The following is a 9,523-nucleotide window of genomic DNA, read 5'->3' as shown; positions in this document are numbered from 1 at the left end:
TTTCCTTTTCCCTGGCCTAACCTTTTCTCCTGGCCTAAGCTTTTCCCCTACCCTAACCTTTTCCCCTAGCCTAATCTTTTCCATGACCTAAGCTTTTCCCCAGCTTAACCTTTTCTCTGGCCTAACCATTTCCCGTAGCCTAATCTTTTCCCCTAGCCTAAGCTTTTCCCTGAACCTAACCTTTACACCTAGCCTAACCTTTTCCCAAAGGCTCACCTTTCCCCTGGCCTAACCTATTCCCTGATTTAAACTTTTCCCCTGGCCAAACCTATTCCCTGACTTAAACTTTTCCCCTGGCCTAACCTTTTCCCCTGGCCTATCCCTTTCTCTAGCCTAACATATCCCCTAAACTTTACATCTTGCCTAACGTATGCCTTTCTGTCCAGGCCCTGAGGCCTTTGCATTCCAGGTTTGGCCTACCCGCCTTTGCCTTGCATTTTGGACCCATCCCACCTTTGCCTTCCAGGCCCAGGCCCTGAGCCCATCTCATTCCAAGTCTGCCTCCCCCACCCCCCCGCCCACCCCCCGGCTTTTGCCTTGCCGGCCTGAGCCCTACCTTTGCCTTCCAGGACTGGCCCAAAACCCTTTTCGTTCCAGGTTGGGCTCCCACGCCTTTGCCTTCCAGACCTGGCCACAAACATTTAGAAGTTAATCAGGTTGGACAGAGCCCCCATCCCACAAGGGGCTTACAGTCTAAGTAGGAGGGAGTAGGATTTAATCCCCATTTTACAGATGAGGTAACTGAGGCCCGGAGAGATTAAGGGACTTACCCAAGGCCACCCAGCAGACACGGGAAGGGGGAGCTGGGATTAGAACCCAGGTCCTCTGTCTCCAAGGCCCGGGCTCTTGGCACTAGGCCCCACTGCTTCCTGCATGGCTTGTACAGCAGGTGTGTGTGTATGTTTGTGTGTGTGTGTGTGTTTTGTGAGTGTGTTTTGGGGGTGCCTGATCCTGGATGTCTATGGTCCATACCACAGGTTGGTGAAGGGCACAGCTTACCACTGGGACCTACTGCTGGTGGCTCTGATCGACACGGGGCTGTTCCTGTTCGGTCTGCCCTGAATCCACGCCGCCTACCCTTACTACCCCATGCACATCCGAACCCTGGCCTTCGTGGAGGAACACGTGGTGTAGGGGATGTTATGCCCCGCTCTGACCTGCCAGAGTTTCAAGGCCAAGGCTGTGTTTTCTCGGTTATGGTATGCTCCCTGGATATGCGTAGATTGAGCTGGTAAGCACCTTATCTAAGCTGTTTTGCTTTTGTAGTGATGTCATGTGGCATATAAAGGGGTGGCTCTAGTTAATAATATTGGTATTTGTTAAGTGCTTACTATGTGCAGAGCACTGTTCTAAGCGCTGGGGTAGGTACAGGGTCATCAGGTTGTCCCATGTGAGGCTCACAGTCTTCATCCCCATTTTACAGATGAGGGAACTGAGGCACAGAGAAGTGAAGTGACTTGCCCACAGTCACACAGCTGACAAGTGGCAGAGCCAGGATTCGAACCCATGACCTCTGACTCCAAAGCCCAGGCTCTTTACACTGAGTCACGCTGCTAGGTGGGAGTGGTGAGTCTCCTGTGCCCTGCTGCCACCCAGGGCTGTCCCATAAGTAACTTCCCCGAATAAACCACTTTTCTATAGATCTCACTAAACCTGACTGGCATGGTCTGCTTCCTGTTCCGAATCTGGGCAACTCGAGGGCATGTGTCATTACACGTGGAGAATGGGCACATCTATGAGACATGAGTGCCCCATCCCACCCCCAACCCTTGTCCCCATCCTCAGCCCCTCTGTACCCCAACACCAGCCCCCCAGATGAGGCCTGGGCAGGTGGATTGATGGGGGATAGTTACGGGGCAGCAACCCCCTCATTAATTCATTCAATTATATTTATTGAGCCCTTACTGGGTGTAGAGCACTGTACTTAGCGCTTGGGAGAAGCAGCGTGGCTCAGTAGAAAGAGCATGGGCTTTGGAGTCAGAGGTCATGGGTTCGAATCCCGGCTCTGCCACTTAGCTGTGTGACTCTGGGCGAGTCACTTAACTTCTCTGTGCCTCAGTTACCACATCTGTAAAATGGGGATGAAGACTGTGAGCCCCACGTGGGACAACCTGATTTCCCTGTGTCTACCCCAGCACTTAGAACAGTGCTCTGCACATAGTAAGCGCTTAACAAGTACCAACATTATTATTATTACAAGAGAACAATATAGCAGGCACATTCTCTATCCACAAAGAACTTACAGTCTAGAGGGGGAAACAGACATTTCAGAAATCAATAAATGGCAGATCTGGATGTAGGTTCTGTGGGGCTGGGAGAGGGGATGCAGAAGGGAGTGGGAGAAGAGGAAAGGGGGGCTTAGTCAGGGAAAACCTCTTGGAGGAGATGGGCCTTCAGTAAGGCTTTGAAGTAGGAGAGAGACATTGTCAGATTTGAGGAGGGCTGTGAAGATGGATTGGCCAGGCCGGACCTCCCTATCCCTTTTCCCAGGATCGCGAGTGTGAAGGAGACTTGACTGACCACCCTGGTGGCCAACATCCTGGTGAGGTTGTCCCTCCTGCTGCTGCCCTTCCTGCTGTAGTGGATCCCAAAGCCCATGCTCTCCAGCCTGTTCCTCTACATCACCCTCACTTCCATTGACAGCAACCAGCTGTTCGAGTACTCAAGGAACAGGTGCCCGGCCCTCTCCTGCCCCTGTCTCCCTGTTCCCCCTTGTCCTGGCCTTGTCAGGGGGTGGAGGGGGACACGGACCCCAAGCCCCTGAGCCCCCACCCCCGGGGCCGGGCTGAAGTCTGGTGAGTATGACTCGTGCCCACATGGGGGCCCCCCGCTCTCTCTCTCTCTGCAGATGGCCTACCCCCCGACCCATTACATCAAACGGCTGCTCCAGCGAACCATCCACTACTTCACAGGGCTGCAGGTGCTCCAGCTGCTGGTCCCCTGTGCATTCGGCATGTCTCCGCTGCCCTACATGAAGATGATCTTCCCCCTCATCACGATTGCCATGATCCCCATCAGGTGCCCGCCCTGACCTCTTCCACCTCCCCGGGGCACCCTCTGATCTCTCTCCTGGGTCGTGGAGCCTTTGGGCCTATCTCTTTCAGTCAGTCATTTATTCAGTCTTATTATTGAGCACTTATTATGTGCAGAGCACTGTACTAAGCACTTGGGAGGGTACAATATAACAATAAACAGACACATTCCCAGCCCACAACGAGCTTACAGTCTCGAGGCTGCATGGGAAAGGTAGGCTGCTCTGCAAACAGTAAGTGCTCAATAAATACAAATGAATGAATGAAAGAGGTCAGACTGGAATTGGGAACTCGGTCCCCGAGTTGGTCAGTCGTATTTGTTGAGCACTTACTGAGTGCAGAGCACTGTTCTATGTGCCTGGAAGAGTACAATATTCCCAGAGACCCCAGCCCCCCTACTGCCTGTTCATCATATGTATTCGGCACTTACTGTGTGCAGAGCTTTGTCTTACGTACTTGGGAGAGTACAAGAGAACAGACACAAACTCTGCCCACAATGAGTTTACAGTCAACTAGCCCTAACTGACCCGATCTCGGCCCAACCGGAGGGGCTCCTGACCCTGAGAAGGCAGGGAAGACCCTCTGCTTCAGGGTCTCCTATTGGACTGCAATGCTGGGGTTGGGAATTCCAGGTAATAAGAAGAGTGGAATTTACTAAGAGCTTACTGTGTGCCAAGCACTGTAATAAGCACTGAGGTAGATACAGGATAATCAGATTGTACATAATCCCTGTCCCGTGTGGGGCTCACAGTCTGGGAGGGGGAAGCAGCATGGCCTAGTGGATAGATCACGGGCCTCTAAGTCAGAAGGACCTGGGTTCTAGTTCCAGCTGTGCCACGTGTCTGCTGTGTGACCTTGCGTAAGTCACTCTACTTCTCTGTGCCTCGGTTGCTTGATCTGTAAAGTGGGGATTGATTGTGAATCCCATAGGGGATGTGGATTGTGTGAACCTGATTAGCTTGAATCTATCTCAGTACAGTACCTGGCACATAATGCTTCACAAATACCATAAAAAAGGGACAAAAGGGATTGAATTCCCATTTTATACATGAGGAAACCAAGTGACTTGCCTAAGGTCACATAGCAAGCAAGTGGCAGAGGTGGGATTAGAACCCAGGTCCTCTGACTCCCAAGCCTGGGCTCTTTCCATTAGGCCATGAAGCTTTCCTAGTCAATGACTTCTGATCCCTGGAGTTCTCCTGCCAACATTCAGTTGGCTCTACCTCCCTCTTCTTCCCTGAGACCCACTGGGCTACTCAAAAATGCCAAAGCAGGCAATTTAAAAAGCCTTCTGGTTCTGATTTGGCAGCTGTCATTGCCCTCCCCGACAGGCCTTGTGGATTTCTACAGTTGGTTTCACCTGAGGTCTTTCCCTGGCAGAGATTCCAGCCCTTCCTGTTCTCAGGCCTCCAGATTCTTGCTCGTTATGGGCGGGGAATATCTACCATTTCTCCCTGTGGCTGCCAACACCACCAGCTCACCAGGTTTGTGCTTCTGTTGTCTCAGCAGAGACACGAGTGCTGGGGATGGGGGGTATTGAGGAGGATGAACAATTGTCTGGTGGTTCACATGGTGCCACGCTTCATTCAGTTCATTCAATCATATTAGTGAGTGCTCACTGTGTGCAGAGTACTGTACTAAGAGCTTGGGAGACTACAATATAACTAAACCCATTCCCTGCCCACAACAGGCTTAAAGCTGTTTATATTGTAATGGCAAGACAGCCATTAATATAAATAAAATTACAGATATAAGTATTGTGGGGCTGGGGGACGGAGGGATGAACAAAGGAAGCAAATCAGGGTGAGGCAGAAGGGAGTGGGAAAAGAGGAAAGGGGGGCTTAATCAGGGAAGGCTTCTTGGAGGAGATGTGCCTTCAATAAGGCTTATGCTGGTCCCCTGCCTCAGCCTCCCCCCTCATCCTAGCGGTGTATCCCACAGTCAGTTGATCCCCTGCTCCACGTACTGAGGCTCTCAACTCTCGGCCACAATTGGAAACCTAGTCTTTGCTAACCATCCATTCCGCTGCCTGAAGACTATTTGCTTAAATTGTTGGTTTCTTGAATGGCTGGAAATATTGACTGTCAGTCCTATCCAACCTATTTGTTTCTATCTATCCCAGGGCTTAGTAACTGGCACATATTAAGTGCTTAACAAATACCTCAATTATTATTATTATCTTTATTACTATTATTATTAACTACTCCATCTGTGCTCACACTCCCCCACCATATTTCTGTGCACATAATGCATAGTTTACAGATAGGCATATAAATGCTGTAGGGAAAATAGCGAATGTCCAAAGGGTGTAGGCGATGCAGAAGGTGGCTCAGTGGAAAGAGCCCGGGCTTGGGAGTCAGAGGTCATGGGTTCTAATCCTGGCTCTGCCACTTGTCAGCTGTGTGATCTTGAGCAAATCACTTAACTTCTCTGTGCCTCAGTTACCTCATCTGTAAAATGGGGATGAAGACTGTAAGCCTTACATGGGACAACCTGATTACCTTGTATCTACCCCAGCCCTTAGAATAGTGCTTGGCACATAGTAAGTGCTTAACAAATACCAATATTATTATTATTAGAAGGGAGAAGGAGCAGGGGCCAGGGGGAAGAGGGCTTAATTGAAGGCCTCTTAGCGGAGTTGCGACCTTAATAATGCTTTCAAGAGGGGGCGGGGGGAAGGGGGAGTGGTGGTCTGGCCAATGTGGAGAAGGAGGGAGTTACAGGCCAGGGGGAGGCCGTGGGAAAGGAGTCGGAGGTGACATAGAGGAGCTCGAGGCCGAGGGAAGAAGCCGGCGCAGTAGGAGCAAAGTGCCACCGGGTGGCGATAGAGAGGCGCGGCCGCCCAGAATCACCATGTGGGAGAGAAGCAGCGCCGCCTGGTGGCTACAGGCCGGACCTGCGCAACAGAAAAACCCAGCTCCAAATCCAGACCGCTCCGCTTCTCCGTTGGGTGACTTTGGATAAGTCACTTCACTTCTCTGAGCCTCAGTTACCTCATCGCTAAAATGGGGGCTAAGATTTGTGGCACCCACGTGGAACGTAGAATGTGTCCGACCCGATGAGCTTCTCTCTTATCGCAGCGCTTAGTTCAGTGCCTGGCACATAGACATGCTCCAGAAACACCATGATAAAAACAAAAACCCTTCAGTGCCACCCGGGAGCGGTGAGAGAGATAGAGAGGCGCAGCTTTACAGAACAACTCTTAGGACCACCATGGGACAGTAGAGAAAAGCAGCCTCCCAAAACAAGCTTAGTGCTGTACCATGCTACTACAACTAGTACTAATAATGATGGCATTTGTTAAGCGTTTACTATGTGCCAAGTCCTGTTCTAAGCTCTGGGAGAGATATCATAATAATGTTGGTGTTTGTTAAGCGCTTACTATGTGCCAAGCACCGTTCTAAGCTCTGGGGGAGAGAGAAAGTAATCAGATTGACCCACGTGGGGCTCACAGTCTTAATCCTCACTTTACAGATGAGGTAACTGAGGCACAGAGAAGTTAAGTGGCTTGCCCAAGGTCACACAACAGACCAGTGGAGAAGGTGGGATTAGAAACCACATCCTCTGACTCCCATGCCCGGGCTTGTTCCACTAAGCCACACTGCTTTTCTACTATTATACTATACTAAACTAAACCGTACTATACCATATTATACTATACTATATTATGTTATACTATATTATACTATACTATAGTATATACTATGTTATACTATACTATGTTATACTATACCAAACGATAGTGACACCAGGCAGCGAGAGGTGCAGTCTCCCAATTTAAGGATTGGTGCCACCAGAGGGCGATAGCTATTGTTATTATTATCATTATTACTATTATTATTACTATTATACTGTATATACTATTACTAGAGCGATGCCTAGTACCACCAGTGAGTGATAAAAAGGTGCAGGCTCCCTGAACAAGGCCGCTGTCACGGGGGGGGGGGGGGGATACAGAGGCATAGCCTCCCCAAATACCTATTAATACCCCAAAGGGGGCCTGGGGGCAAGGGGGAGGGAGGCAAGTCTTAGTAGGACATAGCAGCAATCAGCTACATCTCTCCATACACATCCTTTCTTGGAATTAGGGTCAGTGTTTTAGGATATGGGGAGATTAGTGTCTACCCCAAACTAACTTGTCTACAATCTGCTACCCAGCTCTTTCCAGCTCGGATACTGCTGGTTTCTTCGCCCCCAGCCCCAAGACTGAAATGTCTGGTAACAAACACGGTTCTCAGCTTTTTCCAGAAGGTAGGATGAGAGACTCTGGACCCCTGTATCAGTAATCCACTCATCTCTCAAGATGGGGTTCCAGAGCTCTAGATGAGGAGTACAGGCTTCTGCATGAAGACACAACACCTTCTGAGTTTAAAATCTAGTTGGAGAGATGGACACTACAATATCTCATAAGCAGAGGGAAGGAATGGAGTTTAAAGATGAGCTAATGAGAAAGGGGGAAGAAGCAGGGGAGGGAGGGTGTGTGTGGTTGTGTGTGTGTATGTGTATTCCCATTCCCTACAAATGTCCCATGTGTCTGCAGCAGATGCAAGTTGTGTATGATAATGATGGTATTTATTAAGCACTTTCTTTGCACCTAAAAACTGTACCAAGGCTTGGCAAGATAGAAGATTTCTTTTTGCTTCGCAGTTGCACTTGGATTTGCACCCTTTATTCACCCCTCGCTCCGTTCCACAGCACTCATGGACTTATCTGGAATTTATTGATTTAGATGAATGTCTGTCTCCCTCTCTACACTGTAAACTTCTTGTGGCCAGGGAACGCGTCTAGCATCTCTGTTCTATTGTCCTCTCCCAAGCAATCCCAGCTCTGCTGCTTGGCAGCTGTATGACTGTGGGCAAATCACTTGACTTCTCTGTGCCTCAGTTCCCTCATCTGTAAAATGGGGATCAACTGTGAGTCTCACGTGGGACAACCTGATTACCCTGTATCTACCCCAGCACTTAGAACAGTGCTTTGCACATAGTAAGCGCTTAACAAATACCAACATTATTATTATTACTATATGCCAGGCACTCTTTTAAGTGCTGGGAGGGTACAAGGTAATCAGGTTGTCCCATATGGGGCTCACAGTCTTAATCCCCATTTTCCAGATGAGAAAACTGAGTCCCAGAGAAGTGAAGTGACTTGCCCAAAATCACACAGTGGACAAGTGGTGCATCTGAGATTAGAACCCAAGACCTCTCACTCCCAAGCCCGGGCTCTTACTGAGCACTTGGTATGTGAAGAGCACCATACTAAGTGCTTGTGGGGTAGGGATCGCCTCTATCTATTGCCGAACTGTACTTTCCAAGTGCTCAGTACAGTGCTCTGCAACAGTAAGTGCTCAATACATCCTAATGAATGATGAATGAAGGGCCTGGCTCACCTGTTAGTAGGGCTTGAACAAGGGCAACCTTGGGAGAAGCAGTATCACACTGGAACACTTAATAGTTTTTATTCATAATAATAATTATGGTATTTAAGCGCTTACCATCTGCCAGGCACTATACTAATATCACCATTTATTGTGGTGATGTACTTCCCCAAGCCCTCAGTGTAGTGGATAGAGCCTGGGCCTGGGAGTCAGGAGGTTATGGGTTCTAATCCCAGCTCTGCCATTTGTCTGCTCTGTTATCTTTGGCAAGTCGCTTAACTTCTCTGTGCCTCAGTGACCTCATCTGTAAAATGGGGATTATGACTTTGAGCCCCACATGGGACAACCTGATCACCTTGTATCTACCAGGGCTTAGAACAGTGCTTGGCACATAGGAAGCACTTAACAAAATACCATCATTATTATTACTATAAAATGGGGAGTGAGACTGTGAGCCCCATGTGGAACAGGGACTGTGTCCAACTCGATTTGCTTGTATCCACTCCGGCTCTTAATACAGTGCCTGGCACATAGTAAACAATTAACAAATACTACAATTATTGTTATTATTACAAGGCTCTGCATACAGTAAGCTCTTGATCATATTTATTGAGGACTTTGTGCGGAGCACTGTACTAAGCACTTGGGAGAGTACAATGCAACAAAAAACAGACACATTCCCTGCCCACAACGAGTTTACAGTCTAGGGTATGGGGAGACTGTGAGCCCGTCACTGGGCAGGGATTGTCTCTATCTGTTGCCGAATAGTACATTCCAAGCACTTAGTACAGTGCTGTGCACATAGTAAGTGCTCAATAAATACTTTTGAATGAGACAGGCATTAATGTAAATAAATATATTACAGATCTGTACATAAGTGCTGTGGAGCTGGGAGGGGGGAAGAACAGAGGGAGCAAGTCAGGGAAATGCAGAAGGGAGTGGGAGAAGAGGAAGAGGGACTTAATCAGTGAAGGCCTCTGGAAAAGATATGCCTTCAGTAAGGCTTTGGAGAGTAAACAGATCATGGACTATTTAAAAAGGAACAACTGCATTTCCCTTGGGGAACAGTTTGGATCTTCTAGGATTTTCTATTTCAAAAATAGTTAATGGAACACGT

The 9,523-nt window shown here is 48.8% G+C and overlaps 1 long non-coding RNA gene across 1 annotated transcript; it reads left to right on the top strand.

Moving 5' to 3' along the window:
* The first annotated feature begins 981 nt into the window (after positions 1–981).
* On the top strand, positions 982–3,127 carry LOC114811321. Its single transcript, XR_003759003.2, has 3 exons — positions 982–1,231; positions 2,491–2,673; positions 2,849–3,127. It is a non-coding gene; the product is annotated as an uncharacterized LOC114811321 (long non-coding RNA).
* Positions 3,128–9,523: the final 6,396 nt, after the last annotated feature.

The sequence above is a fragment of the Ornithorhynchus anatinus genome, chromosome 4 (genome assembly GCF_004115215.2).
Source record: "Ornithorhynchus anatinus isolate Pmale09 chromosome 4, mOrnAna1.pri.v4, whole genome shotgun sequence".
NCBI classification, from domain to species: Eukaryota; Metazoa; Chordata; class Mammalia; order Monotremata; family Ornithorhynchidae; genus Ornithorhynchus; species Ornithorhynchus anatinus.
Note: the sequence above shows the minus strand (reverse complement) of the source record. Positions and strands in the feature narration are given on the sequence as shown.